We start from the raw sequence: 27,385 nt of genomic DNA, 5'->3' as shown, positions 1-27,385 counted from the left end.
ACTAGTGATTGATAGAAAATAGATCTTCTTGGAGAGGAATCTCATTAGGAGACTAGGTGATAATGGAGATACATGGTTAGCAAAACTACTGACTGAGGCAAAAGGGATCATCTTGGAGAGAAATATCATTAGTAGACTAAGTGATAGTAGATAGACATATTAAATACAACTATTGACTGACATGAAAAAGATCTTCTAAATTGATAGGTTGTTTCCCACTAGACTATGACCAATTTCAATGCATGTAGGTTCATGCATTGTCTCAAAGATAATTGAGACTGTATATATGAGAGAAATCAACAAAATAAAGTAGGAAAACAACTATACAGGAGTAAGAAGATGCACTACAAGAAGTAACATTTGAAACAAGAGGTGCCTATTTAATAGGTTTTCACCTTCTTGGCAGAGATTCTATTTCTATTACCATGATGTATGTTTGTCAGGGTTTTATTAATGCCACTTTTATTATTTTTCAATTTTTTTTCTTTTTTATTTTTTAATTTTATTATTATTTTTTATTATTTCAATTTTTTTGTATTACCAAGCTGCCTTTTGCTAGGTTTTCACTAAGTTTGTAAATTTTAGACTTTTTTCAAGATATTTTGATCTGTACAAAGAGCTTGAAAGAATATCAACTATAAAACCTTTTTAGATGAAGGGTTTTGATTGACTCCTTGAGTGATTCTCCTTTGGTATTTGAGAGTTTATAAGGACCTGATCCAAACACTATAGTGATGATGTATGCACCAAGCTATATGGGCTCAAACTTTCCCTTTTGTATCTGATGTTGTTGATTCTTAGGGTTTTCACTCATAATGAGGTCACCCACTTGAAACTCCCTTATTTTAACTTTGTTATTGAAGCTTTTTGACATCCCCTTTTGATAAAATTGTAGATGATCAAACATGAATTATCCAGGTTCACCCAGTAGTTCTAACTCTTGTAGTTGAGATATTCTATAGTCATCATTAGTAATCAGACCCTTTAGAGAGATTCATAGAGTAGGAATCTTAACCATAATTGGAAATAAAACATCTACTCTGTATACTAAAGCAAATGGTGTTGTTCTTTTAGGAGTTTTGATACTTGTTCTATAAGCCCATAGAGCTAGATTGATTTTAAGGTTCCAATCACTTTTAGATTTGTTAACTATGCAATATAGGATTATAAGAATAGCCTTATTGGGTGCTTCTACTAGTCTATTACCCTAGGGATTGTAGATGGAAGACCAATATTGAGTGATTTTGAACCATAAAAATAGCTCCTTCAAATTTTTTATATATAATTGTCCTCCATTTTCAGTAATAATGGACGATGGTACACCATACCTACATATGATGTAGTTGAGAATGAAAATAGCTATAGTTTTTCCATTAGCCTCAACAAGAGGGACTACCTCTACCCACTTTGTGAAGTAGTATATAGCTATTATGATGAACTTGTATCCATTCAAAGAAGACGGATGAGTCTAACCACCAAATCAAAGGCCCATGTTTTAAATATCCAAAGTGCGGTGAGAGAAATTAGCTCCATGGTGTGAGTGGGAATCTGATTTCCATGAAGTTGGAAATTCTTGTAAGATTTGGCATATTTTATTGCCTCTTTCTAAATTTATGGGAAAATAGTAACTAGATCTAATAGTTTGCAAGCCAGTGTTTGACCATTTGAGTGTGATCTACAAATGCCTTCAAGTACCTCAATTAACACATATTTGACTCTTTGGGTTATCGAAACCTAAGGAGTTTACCTTTGAGACCTCTCCTAAACATGTCATTAGTGATTATGACATACCATGAAGCATTTTGGATAAGATGGTGTTTCTCATTCTGGCTCAGAGTATCCAAAACAATCAAGTCACATAAGTTAGAATATATGTGGTGCTAGTGAGATCAATCATGTCATATGTCATAATAGATAATTTAGAACTTAGGGGAATCATAGGTGGGTTAAGATAATGTCTCCAATAGGAACTCATGTCAAAATTCATTTTTTGGCATCTGTAACATAGAAGCTAGATTGGCCATTACATTAGCCACCTTATTATCTACTTGAGGAATATGTTAGAAAGTAACATGTGGAAAGTACATTTTTAGATCATCAATAATTCTCTTATAAGGCATCAATTCTTCATCTTTTTCTTGATAGATATCATTAACTTGGTTGATCACCAACTGTGAGTCACCAAAGATATTTAGTTTTTCGACCCTCCACTTAAAGGATATTTTCATCCCATTGATCAAGGTTTCATATTCAACAATATTATTTGTACAAGGAAACATAATCTTGTATGTGTTAGGAAAAGAATATTTCTATGGAGTTATGAATAGAAGTCTTGCACCATATCCTTATTTTATGAATGATCTGTCAAAGGACATAACCCATGTTTGGTCTTTTAGAAGTAGAGTAGATTCATTAGGAAATTCCACATTTAGTGGTTGTTGACTTTGTAATAATGCCTCTACTAGCCAATCGATGATCACTTGTCCTTTAGTAGATTTTTGTTCTCCATATCCAATGTTGAATTAACTCATGATCATAACCCATTTAACTAGCCTTCCTATCAGAGTGATTGTTGAGAAAGTAATTTAATGGATCAATCTTTGTAATGAGTCTTGTATTATGAGCTATCATGTAGTGTCTCAAATTCTAGGAAGTGAAAGAAACTACCAAGAAAGATTTCTTGATAATGTTGTAACTCATCTTATGAATGAGGTAGTAAATAGCTTGTTCCTTATTGTTGTTATCTTCTTGAGATATTAAGTAACCTAGAGACAAGTCTATTGTAGAGATATACAATATGAGTGGCTTTCCATGAATAAGAGACATCACTATTGGTGGATTGGGAAGATATTTTTGGCATTATATTATATTTTTCATTAGTGACAACACTTATTCAATTCTAAATTGTAACTAAGCTCATCACTCAGTCTACAATTTATACCGAGCATTCAATGGTTATCTTTTAAGTTCAGCAGTTAAGTAGTTCACACTGAGTATTCATGAAGCTACCGAGTGAATGTTAAGTTTAGTAGTATATACCGAGCTTACAGTGCTCACTAAATAGGAAGTGATCATCGAGTTTCATAGTATCTACCAAGTTATCAACTTGTGTAATATAAAGTCTATCTCTACCAAATGATGGATATGTAGTGTTTACCAAGTGATAGCAAGGTAAATGAAGGATTTAGTATCTACCGAGTAACACTATATCTATTGAGTCTCCAATGGTTACCGAGTTCCAAGCTACATTGTGTGATTAGTATAGACTGAGCTTCTACTTGTACTGAGTGCATGATGATGCTGAGTAATGCAGTGGATGTCAAGTATCAGAAGGTCACCAAGTCATCTTGAAGAGCCCAAGTTTTCTACTATTTGGCCGACTCAGTAATTATTGAAATGGTATATATGTAATGTATTGTATCATTTGCAATATGATGATAATGAGTATGTTAAGAAATGGATATGTGATGTTTTGAGAAGAGTGAATGCAAATTAGTAGCAAAGAAAAGTATTTAGCAAGGTCATTAAGGAGCAACAAAGACATATCAGTCACAAGAGGTGATTTTTACTTCAAGACCTATTCAGAAATCAAGTTGTAAGTTAGATCTACTATTTCATCCTAATAGGTGAACTAGTTATCTAAATCCTTTAACAGGGTAGACTTAACAGTCTTTGTATAAATCTCTTAATAGAGTGCATATTTTATTGTATGTTTGTAAAACCTCTAACAAGGTGGACCTAGCAGTCCAAATTGCTCTTAATAGGGTAGATCATCAAAAGTGATCAATGTAAGCCCTAATAGGCCAACTTTATACTGTAGTAGTAAAGTTTTGTGGGTATCATCCCCACCCCAATTTTACTTTCGATTTGAAAGGTTTCTGAGTCACCAAATTACTATGTTCATGTGTTATGAATGTTTATCTTTTCTCATGCGTGGATTAGATTAGAAGAATCAATGGTGAATGATTTATATGGTTAATTGTTAAATTGAGTTAAATTTTTTGAGGTTAATAATTTACCCTTCTCCTCTCAGTAACCTAACTAGTCTTGATTATTTCCAACAATTGGTATCAAAGCATTATGGTTTTTAGGATAAAGTTTGATAGCTTGAGCAAAGATCAAGGACAATGGAGATATTCAAACTTGACAAAGCTATTGAGAATGAGAAGCTAGATCTAGAAATGGCCATAGCTCAACTCAAGGAAGCAAAAGAGCATCTTTCCCAATCCCTAAAAAGAAGGAAGGAACTTTCAAGACAAATGAATGACCATCAGTTGTTGAAGAAAATATTGAAGACTTTTTCCCATCAAGTAGTTCAAATGAAGCTAATGAGGCAATCAAAGAACTCCTAGCAAAGAATGGCTCTCTGCAAGAAGAGGTATGAAAATTGAAAAGAGAATAATAAGTTCAGTTAATAAGAATGTGTGAAATCTTGGAACAAAGGAATAAGGCAAGTAAAGACTTGGAGGCAAGGAGCAATGCAAATCAAAACCAATCCCTTCAGCAAGAAAGTCTTATCAATCAACTCTCCAATGAAAATGAGAAAATCATGAATCTCAAATCTAAAAATGAAAGCTTAAGGAATGATTTAATCACTAAAAGATAGATCAATGAAAGATTAAAAGTTGATCTAATCTCTAAAAAGAAACTCAATGAAAGGATGATGAAATCCCAAGTAGACATAGATCAATTGACTCAACAAAGTGAGCAAAATCTTCATAGGAAAAAGGCTAAAGTAGGACTTGGTTACAAAGAAGAAGGTGAATCTTCCAAACAATGCCCAAAGGAATCCAACACCTACTTGCAATCACTGTGGTAGGTTAGGTCATACATCAAAAAAATGTTGGAGCAATGGAAAATAAAAATTCAATGGAAAATACTACAATTGTAGTAAACATGGCCATAAAGCTATTGAGTGCAAGGAGAAACCAAAATTTGAAGGTAAATGTCACAAATGCAAGAAATAAGGTCATAGGGCATCTGAATGCTTATCCAAACCATTCAATCTAGCTAAACAAATTTTCAAAGAAATATTTGGTTGGGATTGCAATACTTGGTATAGATGTCACTATTGTGGAGAATATGGACACATTAGCATAGATTTCACAATGCATCACTTGAGAAAGAGAGATTCAATAGTAAGATGTTATACATGCACTAAAATTGGTCATATAGCTAAAAAGTACATGAACATAGGAAGAGTTGAAGATAAAAAGAAAGATAAAGCTAATAATATCAGGAAAAAGATGACACAATAGTGGATTCCTAAAACTACTGAGAAGAACAATTCAAATGATGGCAATGTCACTCAAGAAGTGGATGACTCCACCATTTCAAATTAGAATCTTCAAAGGAGGGACAAGAACTGAATCTTCAAGCTAAATCTTGAGCAGTTGCAAATGGAAGAAAGAAAAAGATCCAAATCACTATAGCAAATACAAAAGGATCACATGAGTTCAATTCATAGCGAGCAAGGTTACCCATAGACTCAACCGAGCTAGGTCGGGAGAAGTAAAGTTTTGTTTGATCGTCGAGTCACAAGTTCTTACCAAGCTAGTGAGAGGATGATAGTTTGTCACGCACTATGTTAGTATGGTACCTAGAATTAATGGTGAATTATCATCAAAAGGGTAGAATTTGACTCCATTTTTTACCGCATCTTTAGTATTCACAGAGCTAAGAAATTTCCAAGTGCACTCAAGTGATTCCAAGCAATTTTGAGTGAATTTCTAGCAAAGAATTTGTTCAAAAATTTCTTTCGCTTATTGAGCAGTGATGGCATCTGGAAGCACCATCAATAGTAAGGAAAAGAGGGGTTTAGAGATGTTGGTTAAGGGTGTAGAGTGGAAAGCACTAAATTTCAAGCTAGTTCTAGCAGTTGCAGGGGCACTTGACCCTAATTGTGCGCAATCTCAAATTCCACCAAAGTTACTCCTAATTAACAACATCTGCACTCATTTTAAGTGTTCTATTTAGGAAATAGGAACCCTAGAAATGGATAGTGCTTTAGAGTAAATTCTTTTTGATGGCTCATTGAAACCCAAACACAAGCACTTAGAAACAAAAGGGTTGACCCATATCTCACCCCTACCAAGGATTTTTTTGATAAAATGCATTAGTTATATTCTTAGTCACATGCACAATGGTCAATTATGGTTAAAGTAGCTCATGTTGATAACCAAAAAGATGATTCACAAGATTACTAGTCTTCCAATGCTAAATAAAGAAAAATCTACCAAAACCTTAGGTCGAGATGAACTCAAGAAGAAAACCCTAGCTGAGTCGAATGGTAGAGTTTTGAAGATTAGCATCATTTTTTATGTGTAGTTAAGGTTTGGTATTCATGTAATTTCCCAAAAGATTTATAGCTCTAGTCATTTGAACAATGTGCCATGTAAGGTAGTGGACTTAGCATTTAAAGTTTCAAAGAAAAACATGGAACTTGACCTATCAAAGTTACTACTCAAACAATTAAACAAAAATATGGACACCATCCAAACATCAAAGAACAACCCTTGTAAATTTAGTTCTTTGTTGACGTGTCTTTTCTTCTATGTGAAAAAATCATTTCCATCTAAATGTTCTGTTGTGTGGAGAAAGTATGTTCCCATTTTACATCAGATAATTTAGTTTATTGCAGAAATGGGTGTAAACTTTGATAGCATAATGGACAATCATTTTGAAGATTTAAAGGAAAGGATGAACAATATGTTTAGGATTCCTCCTAAACTTGTTGAGAATTATAAAGATGATGTGCGTCACATGGTTGACTATTATAGAGTATATATTCAAGTAGTCAGGTACTAAGTTGCATGGGTAAAACCTCTCCCTTATGAGGTCAATATTGATGAAACTAGGGACATCATTGAAGCATTAGTAGATGAGCTTATAGACCTTAAGAAACCAATTTTTGGCATTTATGATTAGGAAAAAGATGGAATTGAACTAGAAATCAAGCTACCTCAAGAAATTAGCAAAAGCAAGAGGAAAATAGCAAAGATGAAAACTGCCACTAGCCCTCTAATAATTACCAAGGGAAAAGGAGAGGATGATGATGAAGAAGAAGAAGAAGAAGAAGAATAAGAAGAGAAAGAATCAAAAAAGGAGGTAGAGCTAGCTAAGAAGAAAGGGAGGGTAATCATTAGAAAACCTCCAAAGGCCTCCACAATTGTTTTGACTAGGAGAGGTAAAGGAAAAGGCAAAGGTGAAGTTGTGCTTAGCAAGCCCGACTTACCTTCTTGGAAAGGTTGAAACAAATGGAAGAAGGAGTTGGCATCACAAAATTCAAGGCCCTAAAGTTTGAAACAAGGATTGATGCCAAGAAGATGCAAATTGAGGAGTTGGTACTCTCCAAAATGGGAAAGTGAAAGTATTCCCAGACCAGATTGTTCCCCAAATCTTAGAAGAATTGTTAGTAAGATTACAGCCAAGGTGGGAGTCAGCTACATAGATAGCCAAAGATATTTATGAATAATCTTAGAGGAAATTGTTGCCAAATCTTATTGATGTAGAAGTAAAGGCAGCCATGAAAAATAATGAAGGTAAAATGATGATCAGATTCCACACATGTTTGATTTTAATCAAACATATTGAGCATGTTGTAAGAGATGCAACAAACATGTGGAGAAACATCTATCATCGACATAAGCCTAGTGATGATCTAGTACAGATCAAGGATGATGATGGTGATAGTGATGATGAAGATGATAAAACTCCATGGTTTACATTTGATGTTGAAGACTATCAGGAACTAAGGGCTAATGATGAAGAGAAAGAGGAAGAAGCTGATGAGGAAGACAGGGTAGAAAATGAAGAAGATGATCCAATGAAAATTGTAGTAGAAGTCATTGCTTCCCTTCCTCACTCTCCCCCTAAGCTAACAACATCATCAAGGTTGGAGTTAGCTTCAACAGGAATGATTACAACCACCTCAAAAATATCATTTGCACTTGCTACCTCATAGCTCTAGGTATCTACAATGGAAGTGTCTACCACTTCATCTACTGAGCTATAGCCCTCTTCATCAACACCCAAGCAATCTACTTCAGCAGTATGCACAACTGCTAGTTCTCAAATTGTATCAACTTCTTATGTTCCTTTTTTAGCAAGTTTGCCAATTTGTTCCACAATTTTGTCAACTAAAGCTTTAACTACACCAATTTTTGTTCTAGTCAGTTCTTCAGTTGTAAATATTCTAGTTTGTGCATTAGCTATTGGTACTTCATTTTTAGGAAGCACATCAATTTCAGATATAATTCTTTCAGTTTTCCTTTAGTTGGACCAATTCAAGTCTTTTCTACTAGTCCAGCTACTTCTACTATTGTTTCCACTTCTGAGTCCAAGGAAGTAAGCACAAAAGTAAAACCAAAGACTCCTCTAAAACTTCTACATAGTGGGAAAGCAATTGATGAAGACATAGACTTGGACAAAGAATTTTTTTTCCCTAAGACAGATCTAGATAATGCCACAACAAATGAAATGATATTGGTTAGTCAGCTTTTAGAGAAAAAAGCAAGGTAGAAACAACTTAGAGATGAGAGAGACAGAGAATTTACAATAATTTAGAATGCCAAAAACATAATTACTAAGCCCATAGGTGTTGATGTTGACTCATCTCAACACATTTTGTTATACTTAGAAGAGGTTGTGAATAAGTTCAATGAGGACACTTCTGGCCAAGAGAAGCTCATTGAAAAGGTAGATAAGAAATTTGACAATAAGGTGCTTGAGTACATTGCAATTAATTAGGTAGAATTATCTATAATTTTGAGCAACCTTGAACAATCCTTCACAAATGTAACATCACTTTTTGACAAGGTTTGTGATGTTACTAAGTACACAAAAGATATAAAGGAGAAATTGAATAAGATTGATGTGGACATGAACGCTAGTGCTCAAAGGTTACAACTTGACCAGAGTTCAAGCTCATCACATCACATGAAGGTGAAATTTTTTTCAGAAATGTAGGCAGAGTTACTTAGAGAGGAAGGGAAGATCAGGTCTATACTGATTGATATCCAAAATATAATCCTTCTAGTTATGGACCCAATGCAAAAACATATTGCATATTCGAAAACATTGGTCCAAGATAACAATTTTTCAATAGTAGATCATATGATAAAACTTTCTCCAAAAGTTCAAGTGGCCCTCTCCACCTACAAAATTTTGCAAGATAATTGGGATAAGAAATTGGCTCTTATTCTCAAGGTACACTTTGAATTTCTCTCACATTTTCATATTTCTATTTGAATATCTTGCATATCTTTTTAGCATTATTGTCAAAAAGGGGGAGTATGAGATAATAAGAATAGGGGAAGTAAAGAGATAGTAAGAGACTTCTAGAGAAATCAAGGGAGAAAATAAATTGATATGTGTATAGATAAAAGCTATGTATACATTATGCCATATGTATGGGGGAGATATGTAAGATATGTATATACAATAGCTTTACAAAGATCAATTTTGAAAAATCAAAAATTAGAATGTAAGTGTACATAAGTTTTGGCTCATAGGTGTTTTTGTCACTAATGCCAAAGGGGGAGATTGTTGGCATTATATTGTATTTTTCATTAGTGACAACACTTATTCGATTCAGCAGTTAAGTAGTTCACACCGAGTATTCCTGAAGCTACAAAGTGAATGTGTAGTTCAATAGTGTATAGCAAGCTTACAGTGTTCACTGAAAAGATAGTGATCACCAAGCTTCATAGTATCTACTGAGTTATTAGTTTGCATAAAATGAAGTTAGTTTCTACTAAATTATGGATATGTAGTGTTTATCGAGTGACAACAAGGTAAACAAAGGATTCAGTATCTATCGACTAACACTATATCTACCAAGTCTCCAATAGTTACCGAGTTCCAAGCTATGTTGTGTGATTAGTATAGACTGAGATTCTACTTCTACCAACTATATGACAATGCTGAGTAATGTAGTGGATGCTGAGTATCAGAAGGTCACCAAGTCAGCTTGAAGAGCCCAAGTTTTCTACTATTTGGCTGACTCAGTAATATTTTGTTTACTTGTTTTTAGCTGAACTTGCAAGTGTAATTATTGAAATGGTATATATGTAATGTATTGTATCATTTGCAATATAATGATAATGAGTATGTTATGGAATGGTTATGTAATTTTTTGAGAAGATTGAATGCAAATCAGCAGTAGAGCAGAGTATTCAACAAGGTCTTTAAGGAGCAACAAAGACATATCAGTCACAAGAGGTGATCTATACTTCAAGATCTATTTAGCAATAAAGTTGTAAGTCAAATATACCATTCCATCCAAATAGGTGAACTAGTTTTCTAAATCCTTTAATAGGGTAGACTTAACAGTCTTTGTATAAATCTCTTAACAGAGTGCATACTTCATTATATGTTTGTAAAACCTTTAACAAGGTGGACCTAGCAATACAAATTTCTCTTAATAGGGAAGATCATTAGAAGTGATCAATGTAAGCCCTAATAGGCCAACTTTATACTATAGTAGTGAAGTTTTATGGGTATCATCCCCACCCTAGTTTTACTTTCTATTTGAAAGGTTTCTAGATCACCAAAATATTGTGTTCATGTGTTATGAATGTTTATCTTTTCTCATGCATGTAATAGATTAGAAGAATGAATGGTCAATGATTTGTATGGCTAAGTGCTAAATTGATTTAAAGTTTTTGAGATTACTAATTCACCCTTCCCCTCTCAATAACCTAGCTAGTCTTAGTTATTTCCAACAGATACTGCTTAATCTATGTTAGGCTTTGATCACTATCTATGTTCTAGTTGTATTTCAAACCCTTATGCAAAGTTTTAATGAAGGGTTGTGTTTTATCTACTAATTATGATATTAACTAACAAATAAACTAAATTCATCCTTATAGCACTCTCATTTAAGTGATGTTTTAGGGTGGAGGAATATCCATTATAGCTTGCACTTTTTTTGGGATCCACCTCAATACCTTTTGCAAACACAATGTACTTGAGTAGTTTACGTGGTGTGATACCAAAGGCACACTTCTTATATTTTGTTTGAGACTAAATTTTTCCATGCAATCTAAGATAGGTCCCAAATCTTGTAGATGAGTACTTTACTTCATACACTTTCCTAGAGTATTATCAACATAGTCTTTGATTGTTTTATGCATCATGTCATGGAATATTGTTGTAACTACATAGTGATATGTTTCACTAGCATTAAATTCTAGAAAAAGGTCCCCCACACACAAGTGAAGACATTCTTCTCTTGGACTTGTGGAGCAATTTTTATTTGATTATAGCCAAAGAAACCATCCATTAATGAGTGGGTGAGCCCACAACAGTGCAGATCACTTTTGTGGAATGAACACAATTGCCAATGGTGGCAAAATTTTGACTTTTAATTCTTTGCATGAACTATATGTGTTTGTCTAAACATTTAAATAATGTTTGTGCAAATAGTATTTCATTAAGTGTTTGTATGAACCTAATTATAAATGTTCTCACAAACATATCAAGAAATTGTGTTCGAGCAAATCTTCAAACTTCATGATTTTTACTCTTACTTATGTATTTCTAATTTGATTTTTTTATAGCTATTTTCACACAAACACGTGTCAATGCAAACATGTATTTTATGTTTGCGTGACCACTTTGTTTGTGTGAAAACTTTGTTCATGTGAACATGATTTTTTAAAAATTGTGTTATTTTTCAAAACAAAAGAAGGAAAAATGGCTTTTCAACCCTAAAATATGAGATCAAATGACCTCCTACTATAAATCTAAAATGTCAAATTGTGTTTCTCTATGTAAGCTTTCCAAAGACTATAATTTTAATAGGTATTATATTCATTAATACTTTCTAATATGAGATTAACTCATTATAGTTTGATTAATGATTGAACATCAACTTAGTTCGACACTTTGAAAAAAATTGTAAATTAAGTCCAATTTTTTTTTGAAAAATCCCTAAGAAATAGGTTACTAAGTTATCTTTCTATTGAAAATAGAAAAATTGATTTATGATATATCAAGTTCAAGTTATGCTTGTCAAAATAAACTTATGTTGAATTATGATTGATTTCACTTCAAAACTTCATAAACTATACAATACTCCACCAAATGGATCCTCTAGATATTGATATTACAAATCTAACATTAAAAGAATTTCATCATTATCATTTGTAGAGAAAAATTATGTTTTCTAAGTGAACTGCCACTCTTTAAAAATATTGATTTTTCATATGTACCACTTTTCAAGGGAGAAGAAATATTTGACTTGAATAATTTATATTTTTAATTAAAAAAATGGTTACAAAATAGGAACAAAGTACTATAAATCACTAGTGTATATCATCTTCAAATTATTAATATTTCTAGAGAAATAGTCACTCAAATGTGTGGTTTGTTTCAAAAATGTTGATTTCAGTGTCAAAATTTGTTAAAAAGTGGCACCCACTATTGTGGAATCACCAAAATACATTTCATATACTATAATCATATCCACTATCATATCAGTGTTATGTAGCAAAAAATTCATTCTTAGGACATTTTCTATTGAGATCCCAAAAATTAGTGCAAACTTTGATAGATTTTTCATGTTTTGGTACTGAAACTATATTTGATATCCATTTAGCATAATCAATGACACAAATGAAACCAACTTTTAATTTTTTTTTCCAATTTAACTTTAACAAGAAGTGCCACATGAGGGTGCATCTTTCTAAGTTTCTATTTAATAGATTTCACTCCTCATGCAATAGACAAATGGTGCATAATAAGATCAAGATCTAAACCTCGCATATCTGAATATTTCCATGCAAAGTTGATCTTCTTTTCCCAGAAGAAAGTGACAAATACTACTTTTTCTTTAGTAGATAATGATTGCCTGCAAGATATATAATATGAGGATGTTCCTTGGTTCCTAGATTTATTTGTTGCATTGGTTCTATCAATATTGATAATCACTCTTGAAAGTGACTCAGAAGTGCATCAAATATCCCATCCTTAGGCACCTTAGAGAGGTTTTCACCTTTATATGCATGTCTTTTTTTAAAAATATCTATAGTTTTGATATTGCCCCAATGTACTTCTCACTATCAAAACACCTTTTCTTTTTTTCTTTTTATTATATGACTGAGATATTTGATATCAATGTCAATCATATTGACACCATGTTTACTTGTGGAAGATGTTAATAGTTCAACATTATGTAGATAGTAGGCAAGAGCATAATTTTGTTGGAATATGATGACTTTACTAGATGTAGTATTTGAGATCCAATATATTAGCTTAGGATAAGTGAGTGATAGAGAAGTCATGGTTTCAATTGCATTCATAGTATAGTCATAAAATGCCTGGATAAATAAGTCAAGACCTAGAGAAATTTTTTCCAAAGGTATGTTCCAATTCCTCTAAGTTCATTTGACATCAATCAAAGTCATAGTGACATTAGTAGGGTGAGACACATTATACTAAACCCTAGGTTTCTCCCCTATTTTGAGTTAGTTTTCATATGTGTGAAATCTATCAACATCCCTATCATAGGTTGCATCTCAGAGGGAATCATATTCATGCTCTCAAGAATCAATGCTACATGGAATTAGATTGTAATATTACCCAAAATTCATTAGGGTCCATTCTCCACTTTCATCATCATCTTGATTTGGAAAAATTATCTCAACAACAAGAGTGTGACTAGACTCAACCTATTCTTTTTGAGTTAGGAGAGTATCAATAGTATTCTCAGTATAATCACCATCAGCTTCAACAATACTGATACATGGTACAAAGTCATTAGGCTCTACAAAGAACATAGTAAGATCTAGTGGAGTAGTAGAAGGAAAGGTATCCTCATCATTGTAACTTTCCACTTGAATGTTAGACTTAGCTTGATACTCATGTTCACATGAACTGTCAGATTCTAATACAAATTTGTTGATCACTAGGTGGAATGGAACTTTCTTGAAACCTAGGCCCGATGTGTCATTAGGCCATCGAGATGTTGCTTTTAATGGATCTATCAATTCTGTTATATTAAGTCATAGAGGGCCATTTCCTTTGTAGACAAGGAATTTTATTAGTTTAAGAACTTGGCTATATTTTTCAAGAGTTATTTCATGAGACTAGTAAATGAGATCAGTTGGAACCTCTTCTTTTTATAGCAAAGTAGCAATAGCTCTACTTTCATTTTTTTTTTCTAAAGGTATAGTGGCCTATATAAAGGCATCATTGAAGACAATCTTAGGTATTATAACAAATGGTCTCTTCATTTTATATGGTCTTCAAAAATGATAAGGTGATTTAGGAAGAGATGTCACAAAAAAAACCAATTCAACTTGGTATTCACCCATTCCATTGTTGGTTAGCTTAAGAGATCTCTCCCATTTTATTAGTTTAAGAACTTGGCTATATTTTTCAAGAGTTATTTCATGAGACTAGTATATGAGATCAGTTGGAACCTCTTCTTTGTATAGAAAAGTAGCAATAGCTCTACTTTCATCTTTGTTTTCTAAAGGTATAGTGGCCTATATAAAGGCATCATTGAAGATAGTCTTAGGTATTATAACAAATGGTCTCTTCATTTTAGATTGTCTTCAAAAATGACAAGGTGATTTAGGAAGAGATGTCACAAACAAAACCAATTCAACTTGGTATTCACCCATTCCATTGTTGGTTAGCTTAAGATATCTCTCCCATTGATATGATTTTCTATAGACACTCAATTTGTAGGGAAAAAACTATCAATAGACTTGAGCATGTTACATGTGTAATTGGTATAGGAAAGTATAGTAACCTTTGATCCTTGGAATGAAAAGTTCATGGATTAATGGTATGCCAAAGGTACTATTTATATTTCATGAATATAAGGTCTTCCTAATAGTATATTTTATGCTAAAGGAATATCAAGGACCTCACAAATAAAATCTCATTCTATTGGACCCACTCAGAGAGGGAACACAACAAAACCTTTGGATTTTCTTTCTACTTCATCATATTCTTTAATGGTGATTTTTCTATGAGGATCTATAGAAACAACATCCTAAGTCAATTGTATAAGAAAAATAGTAGAATAGATATTAAGTCTAACTCCATTATCAATAAGCATACGACAAACATGTTTCTAATACATCGTGACTTTAATTCACTATGGTTGATTTTGAGGATGACTCAAAGAATTATCTATAGGAATTATTTCAGAATAACTGAGAGTGGTGGGAGGGGTGATACAATTATTCAAGGACAAAATGCACAAATAAAACTTTTCATAATTCAGTGAACCCATAAAACATTCTTATCCATACATGCATTCATTATGTATCAACTAAAACTTAGATGTTACAACCAAATGAACTTGTAGAAATGTAAAGCATGAAACACAACACATCCATCGACACATTTGACACAATTATTTAATGTGGAAAACCAATTTGGGAAAAACCACTAGTAACATGCTACTCCTTTTTCATTCTTCTGAAGTGATGCCCTGTTAAAGGTAAACCCTATTAAAGGTTACAATTCACACTATTAAATGTGACCTAGTTAAGGGATTCCAGTCATACTACTAAAAGTTAGCCTTGTTAGAGGACTTTAGGCCATTCACTTGGAATGCCACATTGTTAAATGATTTTCCAAAGATTGTTAAGTTGACCTTTCTCCAAAGGATTTACCCTAGGCTGATATAATTGTTAGAAAGTAATACTAAAGCTTTGATCTGATACAACTTACAAGCTTACTTGTAGATTATAGATCTCTATTTAGTCCTCAACTCTACTTGGCTTCCAATCATAGAAGCTTTGATAGCTTGTTTTCTCTTCAAGCATTCATCCTCTTAAGCCTTCTTGCTCAATATGCCATTGCAAACTTCTTCTCTTGGGTCACTTGACGAATCAAAACCCCTTTCCTTCTCCTTATCAAATTTTCACATCAAACTCTCTTACTCTTTGCTTCATTACTACACATTCCTATATACAGGAAATTAGAACATTTTTGTACTCATTATCCATCATCAAAATCAGGGTTTTTGATGGATTAGGAAAGATACAATGTATCTACCCCATATCTTGTCTTCTTTATAAACTTCTCCTAAAATCCATTTGAATTCATCTCCAAAATGGTTTACACAACGTTCTGTGCCACTAGCTCATCAATCTTATCTTCCTCCTAATTCACAAGTTCTAAGAAAACAAACTTGTTGGCTTCTTTTGGTGAATCTTCAATCTTTGTCATAATATAGCAGCTGGAAATTATCAATCTTCTGATGTTCAACACATACTGCATTACTCAGTATCAACTATAAAATCACTCGACATCAACTTGACTGTATCGGTGCTTGGCATCAATCGGAAAGTTACTCAGCATCTACTAACTTGCTTGGCATCCACTAGAATTTTCTTTCACTCGGCTCTAATTGACTTTTTTCTTGGCTTGAACTAACTTTTCTCGACACCAACTATCCACTTGGTCAAGCTTGGAAAATGAACTTTGTTTAACTTTATTCTTTTAAATTCCCTAAGTGTAGCTAGTCATTTTCTAACTTCAAGTAGATCATCAATACATTATCTTATCACTGTCTTAACTAATTTGTGTACTACATTACATAATCATAACTCAACCTTTCCTCTAGATACTTTTGTTACACATTGTTGATCAAATCCTCCTCATCAATCAACTAAGTGATAGTACTTGAAACATATAAGCAATTGTCTTATAAAAAAATAGCAGGTTTGACATCAATGAGAAAATAATGATTGAAATACATAGTTTTCTTTAGTGATCTTTCTAATCAAATGATCTTTTTAATCAAATATCAACAATCTCCCTCTTTGGCATCGATGGCAAACAAAACTGATCAACCAAGTCAAAAAAATGATGAACAACTTGTTCCATCAAACTGACTAGGTTAAAACAGTAAGACAATACCAAAAAGAAAACTTGTATTTAAAATTTCTCCCTCTATCAATAGGTTCCATCTTCTGATTAGGTTACAAAATATAACTCCCCCTAAATTCCTTCTATATCTTTTTTCTTTCATATTGAATTGATCAACAAAATATCTCGCTCTTTTGTTTTGATCCTTCCTTTAATTGCTTTTTACTTACTCTTTCTTTCTTCCTTCTAATCTTTTGATGATGTACTTTCTCCATTGTTCCTCTTGCACTTGATCAATTATGTACTTTATCCCTCTTTGACAATAATTCCAAGGACATATACTCAACACTTGACATCTTTAATATATGCAGATATAGGCTTTCGTAGGCTCTTCAATGTTCTCCCTTTGTTACCTTACTTGTGACTAATTTATAATTCTAGTTTTTTAATTACTTTAGGCAATTCCAAAAGTAAGATCTATTGCATCAATTTGTATTAAATGCATCTCAACTTGTTTGATGCAAGGCACTCCCTTTATCTTTTACATAGCCTTTGATAGGGGTATCACCCCAAGTTTACCTTGTAGAGACTTATAAGCATCCTTAGGTAATGCTTTTGTGAAGATATCAACAATTTTCACCTTTGTGTTAATATATTCTATCTTCACCTCTTTATCTTGAACCGGTTCCCTTACATAATGATACTTGATTGCAATGTTCTTTGTTTTTGTATGCATCACATCATTCTTTGATATATTGATAGCACTTGTATTATCACAATAAAGTCTCATTGGTTCTATGATTTCTTCCTTCATTCCCTTAAGTAGTTGTTTTATCCATACAATGTTTGTGTAGTTAATAGTAGCATCAACATACTATGCTTTAGCAGTAGATTGGGAAGTACAACTCTACTTCTTACTAGTCCATGTTACAAGTCTTTTTCCTAAGAATAATGCTCCTCCAATGGTGCTCCTTTTTTCATCAATATTTCCAACCCAATCAGTATTAGTGTAGGCTCTCAGTTCAAATTTTTTATTCTTCTTATAGTATAAACCAAACTCTTCTGTTCCTTTCAAGTATCTCATTATTCTTTTCATAGCCATCAAGTGATTACCTCTGGGATTAGCGGATAATCTTGCAACTATCACCATAGCTAATGTATATTAGGTATGTTGTGTACTACATATTACAATTTTTTAATTTTGCTTTTGGATTTTATTGTGTTCATTTTTTTAGCATCAACGTTTCGGATCACACTCTGTGATCCATCATCAAGACGAGAGAATGCAAGAATGAAAAAGTGAGCATATCAAGCCAGTCTAGGGGTTAATAAGGGAAAAAGTTGGAAGGAAGGGAGGTGGATAGAGGAGAAGACAATAAAATTAAAAAAGGAAAAAGCTAAAAAGGGGGGGGGGGGACCCATGGGAGAGAAAAAACTTAAAAGTAAGGAGTTAAAATAGACAATACCCCTAGGAAATAGAAAACAAGAAACCAATTAAAAACCTAAACTAGAGCAAGTGCATGAGCCTCCCATGTAAAGAAATAGAGAAATTAACAGGTAAAGAACAAAACAATCGAGAGACAAAAGCACGCAAAAAAGGAAAACTAAAAGCGCTAAAAAAGGAAGTATTCAATATATATATATATATATATATATATATATATATATATATATATATATCGCCAATTAATCATGTACAATGAAAAGAAAAAAGCAAAATGATAATAATATAAATAAACAATAAATACACCTATAGTTGCATCTAAGGTAAAAAATTATAGCAGAATAATAATGAAATATATATAATACTATAGCTCTAAAAATATATATATTAATATAAAATATGATGTATGGACTAGTACTAATTTATATATTAATACTGACTATTAAACCTATTAAAGGTGCAATAAAAAATAATAAAAAATAAAATAATAAAAACTATGAAAGCTACAAAAAATATATTAATACTAAGGAGGAAATAATAATATATATTAATACTATTATAGAATTGTATTAATATATATAAATAAATAAATACTAAAAATAAAAAATGAAGATGCAAAGGGGGTACGAAGCAAAAAATTGCACCAAACAAAAAGAACCACAAAAAGAAAAATAATAAAAAACTACTAAGGGAGAAAAACAAAAGAAAAAAGAAAGAAAGCAACTAAAGCAAAGAAATAATAAATATACCATTATAACGAAGAAAATGAATATATATATATATATATATATATATATATATATATGCAAAGAAGAAAAGAAACAAGGAGCACGACATAACGATAAAGAGAAAAGACACCAAACATAAAGAACAACAAAAACAAAAATTAAAAATTAAAAAAGAAGAAAAAAAGAAAGAAAAAACGAACGAAGAAAGAAGGGAGGAGGAACCAAGAAAAGAGAGGACAAGACAAGGGAGGTTGAGGCGGAGAACAAGAAGGGGGAGAGCCATGACACAAAGGATAGGCAACACAAGAGGTAGGGGAGCGAGCCAGACCAGCGAAGAAGAGAGGAGAAAGGACAGGGAGCGGGGACGCTCAAGGACGGTGATGACTATCCAGCGAACTTAATAATGGTTGCCAAGACTGGCTCAAAGACCAACCATCCTCTCAATTAAGATTAAGGGGGTGGTGGTTAATTTCAGTGGCTTCCATTAACTTTCTCTTGAAGTAGTTATCTTCCTTGACAAGGATTTGGGTGCTCTCGAGACAAATATGGTGTTTGGTTGCAGATGAGTGCTCTGCTAGAGCAGATTTATGGACCCTATCATGTTTGATGTCTGCATCATGCTCCCTAATTCTAGTTTGGAATGAGCGACCCGTTTCTCCTATGTAGGCTACACCACAAGAGCAAACAATCTTGTAGACTCCTAAGTCAAGAAGAGCATCCCTGGGGTCCTTAAGAGGGGGCACATAGTTACGAACCTTGGATAGGGGCTTGAAGGTCACCCTGAGTCCCTTTTTGGACAAGATTTTGGCAATCTTTTGGGATAAACCATCAACAAAAGGAAGGGAAACGTTCAAGGTAGGTAGAGACAAGAGAGGTTTGGGGTTGGCACTGGTGAGAAAGAAAGATTTGGCTTGGTTGAGCGCCTTAGAAATTTGTTTATGAGAGTAACCGTTAAGCTTGAAGACTTGGCAGAGATGGGCCAACTCCTGGTTTAAGTTGTCATCATCACAAATTCTAAGGGCTCTAAGAGCAAGGGTCTTGAGGATGCCAACCATTTGGCTAGGGTGATGGTGAGATGAAGAGTGGAGGTATAAGTCAGTGTGGGTGGCCTTGCGATATACACATCGGCTGAGGGTTCCATCTTCCTTCTTGATGAGAAGAACATAGAGGAAAGGTAAATGGTTGTTAGACTCAAGTTCCATCATAAAGGAGATGTTAGAGGAAAATTTGTTGATGTGCTGGTGGAACTCCATAAGCTAAAAAAATGAACACAATCAAATCCAAAAGCAAAATTAAAAGTCTAATGGATTGTGGAAACCTAATCAAATTGATATTACAATTTGCCAATCATGGATCTATATAATGTTTGATTTACCTTAGTTGAATCATTATTCTTTGTTATATTGAGTGCTATCACCATAGGTGTACTTACTGGTTTGGAATCCTCTAGTCCAAATGTCTTCAATATCTCTTTGACATATTTTGACTGAGTGATATATATACCATATTTCATCTAATATACTTGTAATCCTACAAAGAATTTGATCTCACCAAACATTGACATTTCAAATTCTTGCTTCATCTAATTTGCAAAATCCTTACACAAAGCATCTTGTCCTCCAAATATGATATCATGAACAAATATTTTAGATAATAGTATACCTTTTTCTTTATCTATCTTCATGTAAAAATTGTTATTATCATCTGTCCTTTCAAATCTAATCTTCACAAGATAAGTATGAAGTCTCTCATACCATGCTCTTGGTGCTTGTTTCAATCCATCTAGGTCTTTGTGTACTCTACATACCATGTTCTTATTATTTTTATCAACAAAACCTTTTGGATATTCTATGTAGACTTCTTCCTCTAATATGCCATTCAAAAATGTAGACTTAACATCCATTTGATAAACTTTAAAACCTTTGTATGCGACGTAAGAGGGTAGAGTTCTCACTCCTTCCATTCTTGCAACAATGGAAAATGTTTCACCATAGTCAATTCCTTCTTCTTGTGCATACCCTTTGCAAACTAGTCTTTCCTTGTTCCTTGTCACTTCACCATTCTCATCTAACTTGCTTTTGAATACCCATTTGGTGCTAATCACATTCTTCTCTACTAGTCTAGAAACTAGACTCCAAGTCATGTTCTTCTCTATCTGCTAAATTTCTTCTTCCATAGCCTTGTACCAGTCATCATCTTCTAATGCATCATTCACTATCTTAGGTTCCTTCATTCTTAACAAACATGATTCACTTCTTAATCTATTTCTTATCATTAGCCTTCCATCTTTTTCTCCAATGATTTGATCTACCAGATGATGTCTTTTGAAATATTTGGATAGTCTAGGCTTAGTTCTTGTAACTACATTTTATCTCTCAACTTCAATGTCAATGTGTACATCTCTATCAAGTTTTTTAGTATCTCTTTCATGTGTGTTTATCTCAGAATTAGAATGTACATTTTCCTCATTCTACAACTCGGCATATGAATGAAACTTGGCATTTATAAGTTCTCAACAATTATTGAGACTAACTATTGGTTTGTAGCATGATTTGTAGCATCTTCTTTAGTAAGAATTCCTTCATAGAAATATAAAAATAATTTGTATTCTTTTGGTTCCTTTATAGGTTTTGCCTCATGTACTTCATCAAAATTCAAATTTGCACATTCCAAAATTTTTCTAGTGTTAGTAATTAAACACTTGTAAGCTTTACTTCTTGTGGAGTAACCAAAGAATATATTTTCTTCACTTTTTGCATAAAGTTTCAACTACTAACATCTTTAAGAATATAGCATTTTCTTCCAAATACCCTAAAGTATTTCACATTCGGTGGATATCCATACCATAGTTCAAAAGGTGTTGAATGAGTACCTTTCTTGACTTGCACATGGTTTAAGGAATTTATAACAGTACTTACAACTTCTCTCTAGTATTTTAGAGAAACATTCTTCTCCATCATAAGTGTTCTAGCACAATCCATTATAGACCTATTTCTTCTTTTAGCAATTCCATTTTGTGGAGGGGTCCTAGGTGTAGATGTTTGTCTTTTGATTCCTCTATCATTACAAAAACTCTCAAACTTGTTTGAAATGAATTCTCCTCCTCTGTTTAATCTCAAGCATTTCAGACTTTTACTTGTTTCTTTCTCCAACTCTTGCCAAGTACCACTTAAACATTTGAAAAGAATTAGATTCTTATTTTAGAAACATGACTATCATTGTTGGAAATTTGATTGAAAAGATAATTGCAAGAACAATATTGGATTTTGATAAAGAATTTTTTCAATCATTATTTTGTTATTGATGTCAAACTTGCTATTTGTAGGAATGAAAATTGCTTATAAGATCCAAGTACTATCACTTAGTTGATTGATGAAGAGGATTTAATCAACAAGATGTAAAAAGAGCACCTAAGAGAAAGGTTGAGTTATGATTTTGTAATTAAGTGCAAGGATTAGCTAAGACATTGGTTAAATGATGTATTGATAACATACTTGAAGATATAGAGGTTGGCCACACTTAGAAACACCAGAGGAATAATTTAAAACAAGGTTGACTACAAAGCTTAAACTAAGTTCATTAGTGAGTGTCGATCAAGCTAGTTCAAGCTAAGCAAATTTTTAGTTATAGCAGAGCAAATAGAAAATCTAGTATGTGCTGAGTGATACAGATGGAGCCAAGTGTGTTTAGGTGTTCAGCAAAGTAATAGGTGCCAAGCATCAAAAAATATTAGTGGATGCTGAGTGAATTCATAGTAGGTGTCGAGCATTATTAAAATGTAGTTGATGCTGAGTAACATAATATGTGTCGAGCACTAGAATTTCAATAGTACCGAGATACTGCATTATTGAAAAAGTCAAATATTTTCCAAATATAAGCCAAGAAATTTGTTACCTTGAATTTTGTGAACTAGTTGGAGGATAAGGATGATGAGCTAGTGGCACAAAATTCTATGTAAACCATTTTTGAGTGAAATCAAGAGGATTCTTCATGCTATTTCTAGAAGAAAAAAATATGGGTTAGATTCATTGAATCCTACCCAATCCATTCAAACTAAAATTAAAGGAGGGTAGAATTGAGTGGAAAACACAACTCTAGACTTCTATTTAAGGAGTCATAGGCCAAGAAAAAAAGTTGTTGGTGTGCCAAATTGTGAAGTGGTTGAAGGGTGTCAAAGAGAAGGCATCTAGGAGAAGGAACAACATAGCATAGAGACTCTGCTTTAATCAATGGTCAGAGAGAGATGATTGCACTAGTACATTGAGAATGAAGACTTAAGGAGATAAAGCTTGAAAGGAGGACAAGCTAATTGATCTGAAGAGATTGAAAGCAAGACAAAGTGTTATGAGCTAAAGTGTGATCTGAAATCTACAAGATAAGTTGTATGCTGTAATCATGTCAAAATCCCTTATTGTTACTCTCTAGAAATTGTATCAATTAGGGTAAAAAACTTATGGACTTAGGTTTGTTTAACAACCATTTTTAAATCCTTTAATAGGGTGACATTCCAAGTGAATTTTCTAAAATCCTCTAACTAGGCCCACTTCTAACAAGGTGGTTAAATCCTTTAACCATGTCACATTTAACAGTGTGTTGTACCCTTTAATATGGTAGGCCTTTCACAGGGCATAACTTTAGAAGAGTGAGAATTGAGTAGCATGTTACTGGTAGTTTTTCCCAAATTGAGTTTCTATGTAAATCACTGTAGATGTGTTGATATTTTCATGTGGTATATTTGCATGTTGATTCATCGTAACTTGCTAAATAGGAAAGTTTAAGCTTAGATGAATGAATAGTTTGATGGGCACACTTTGTTTGATGAAAAAATATTGAATTGGACATTTGGACCTTGAATAAATAATTCATCCCCCCCTCTCAATTATTCTAAAGAATATCTAATAATTGGTATCAGATCCATCTACTGATTTATTTTATTGGTACTAGAAGGAGTAAGATCAAGATATCCAAGAGAGAAGTTCCAAAGCTTAATAGAGATAACTTCATTGCATGGAAAAGTCTAATGAAACTACACCTTGGATCAATAGGTTATTATGCAAAAACCTCAATAGGAGTGGAACATGTAGATCTAGCTAGACCTCTTACTATAGATTATTTGAATAAAAGGAAGGAGCACAATCATGCAACACTGGATATTTCCTCTGCACTCAACTATGTTGAATTTGATGACATCAAAGGATGTGATACTGCATTCAAAATGTGGAAAGTCCTATCAAATATATATGGAGGAGATTAGAATATTCAAAGAGGAAAAAGAGAAAGCCTCAGAGGAAAGTTTGATGACATGAAAATGGAGGAAGGAAAAAATATTGCTCAATATGCTACTAGAATGAAAGAAGTGGTAAGTGCAATAAGAAGTTTGGGTGGTCAATTGGAAGAAGAGATTGTCAATAGAAAATATTACACATTGATGTAGAGGATATTGAATTTAGGATCATGCCTAAAGTAAACTAAGTGTTGAAGTTCAAAATCAGTCACAAGAAAGGTGACAGTGGGAGAAATTTGAGTACCTACAAATGCTACACTTACATATTAAGATGTTGAAATAGTATGTCTTTGGCATTGTTGTCAAAGACCAAGAAATAACAGAAATTGATCAATAGTTGTGGTAGAAGTAGTTGATACCAAAATGGTAGAACATGATTAATGCATGTAGAGGGAGAACTAGTATAAGAAGGAGTCAAGAGCAGTACAAGATCAAGTAACTATAGCTTAGAGGGAACACCAACTAAGAGGGAGAAGTAGAAGTAAAAGTAATCAGGATAGTAGATCAAGAGAGGGATATGTGGAAATTTATGGTAACACAATTTATTTTTGGCACTTGACTTACTATTCTAACCTAGTTGGCATTTTGATAACTTGGTTCAATAGTTTGATCCAATGGTTGATCAATTTGGTTTGCCAACAATGTCAAAGAGGGAGATTGTTGGAAATTTGATTGAAAAGATCATTTTAAGAAGAAGATTGATTGTTGATAAATAATTTTTTCAATAATTATTTTGTCATTTATGTCAAACATACTATTTTTAGGAATGAAAATTTCTTATAAGATCTAAGAACTATCACTTGGTTGATTGATGAAGAGGATTTAATCAAGAAGATATAACAAGAGCACCTAAGAGAAAGGTTGAGTTACAATTTTGTAACGAAGTGCAAGGATTAGCTAAGAAAATGTTTAGATGATGTATTGATAACATACTTGAAGATACAAAGGTTGGCCATAGTTATAAACACTAGAGGAATAAGTTGGAACAAGGTTGACTACAAAGCATAAACTAAGTTCATTAGTGTGTGTTGAGCAATCTAGTTCAAGATGAGAAAATTTTTAGTTAGAGTCAAGCACATGGAAAATCTAGTATGTTTCGAGTGATACAAAAGGAGCCAAGTGTACTCAGGTGTTAAACAAAGTAATAGGTGCCAAGCATCAAAAAATCTTAGTGGATGCTGAGTGAATTCACAGTAGGTGTCGAACATCAGTAAAACATAGTTGATGTTGAGTAACTAGTATGTGCCGGGCACCAAAATTTCAATAGTACCGAGATGTTGCATTATTGTAAAAGCCAAAGATTCAATAGATCTAAGATGAGAAAGTTGTTACCTTGAATTTTGTGAACTAGTTAAAGGATAAAGATGATGAGCTAGTGGCACAAAATTTTATGTAAATTGGTTTTGAGCAAATTCAAGAGGATTCTTCATGATGTTTCTAGAAGAAACCAAAATATGGGTTAGATTCAATCAATCCTACCTAATCCATTTGACCTAAAATTAAAGGAGGGAAGAATTGAGCAGGAAAAGAAAATCCAGACTTCTATTTAAGGAGTCACATGCCAAGAAGCAATAGTCTTTGGTGTGCCAAATTGCAAAGTGGTTGAAGGTTGTCAAAGAGAAGGCATATAGGAGAGGGAAGAATAGAGCATAGAGACTTTTCTTTGATAAGTGGTCAGAGAGAGATGATTACACTATTACATTGAGCATGAAGGATCAAGGAGACAAAGCTTGAAGGGAGGAAAAGCTAATAGAGCTGAAAATATTGAAAGCTAGGAAAAGTGTTATTGGTTGAAGAGTGATCTGAAATTGGGAAGATAAGTTATATGTTGTAATCCAGTCAAAAGCCCTTATTTTTACTCTCTAGAAATTGTATCATCTAGGGTAAAAATCCTATGGAATTAGGTTAGTTTAGCAACCATTTGTAAATCCTTTAACAGGGCAACATTCCAAGTGAATATTCTAAAGTCCTCTAACTAGGCCCACTTCTAATAGGGTGGTTAAATCCTTGAACTAGGTCACATTTAATACTGTGTTGTAGCCTTTAATAGGGCAAGCCTTTAACAAGGAATCACTTTAGAAGAGTGAGAATTGAGTAGCATGTTATTGGTGGTTTTCCAAATTGGGTTTCCACTTAAATCATTGTGTTATGTGTTGATCTTTTCGTGTGTTATGTTTTCATGCTGATTCATAGTAACTTGCTGAATAGAAAAGTTTAAGTTTGGATGAATGAATAGTTTGATGGGCATACTTTGTTTGATGAAAAAAAATTGAATTGGACATTTGGACCTTGAATAACTGATTCATACCCCCTCTTAGTTATTCTTAAGCATTTCTAACAATTGGTATTAGAGCCATCTGCTAGTACAGAGATAACTTCACTGCATGGAAAGGTCTAATGAAACTACACCTTGGATTAATAGGTGATCATGCAAAAATCTCAATAGGAGTGGACCATGTAGATCCAACTAGACCTCTTACTACAAATGATTTGAACAAAAGGAAGGAGCAGTTGGATCTACATAGTCCACTCCTATTGCTAGAATTAAAGAAGTGGTAAGTGCAATAAGATGTTTGGGTGGTCAATTGGAAGAAGAGACTATCAATAGGAAATACTTGATAACCCTACTCCCTATCTATGTCATTAGAGTTTTAGTCATCTAAGAGCTAAGGTGTGTACCAATAAACACACTAACCTTTGAAGGAATAGTGGGAAGATTCACTACATTTGAATTGTCTAACTTTGATAACTACAAACTTGAGAATCTTGAATCTACTTTCAAGGCCAAGCTAACATTGAAAGACACTAAGGAGCTGAAATCAAAGAAGAAGAGTAGAAAAGGAAAGCATCCATCCAATGACTCCAGCATAGATGACGAAGATGTGGAACAGTTGGAAGCACTACTGCCTAGAAGATTCCATAGAGGCAAATGTAAATTCAATGGTAAGTTGCCTATCATTTTCTTTAATTAAAATGAGGTAGGACATATTTTTGCAAGGTGTAAATGGAAGAAGAACTACAAAGAATGAAACAAATATAAAAGAAAAAGAGAAGATGATAGTAGAGATTATAAGGACAAAGGCAGAAGATGCT

The sequence above is a fragment of the Cupressus sempervirens genome, chromosome 5 (assembly GCF_028749045.1).
Source record: "Cupressus sempervirens isolate cs-2001-9-10 chromosome 5, ASM2874904v1, whole genome shotgun sequence".
Classification (NCBI taxonomy): Eukaryota; Viridiplantae; Streptophyta; class Pinopsida; order Cupressales; family Cupressaceae; genus Cupressus; species Cupressus sempervirens.
This window is presented reverse-complemented; position numbering follows the sequence as displayed.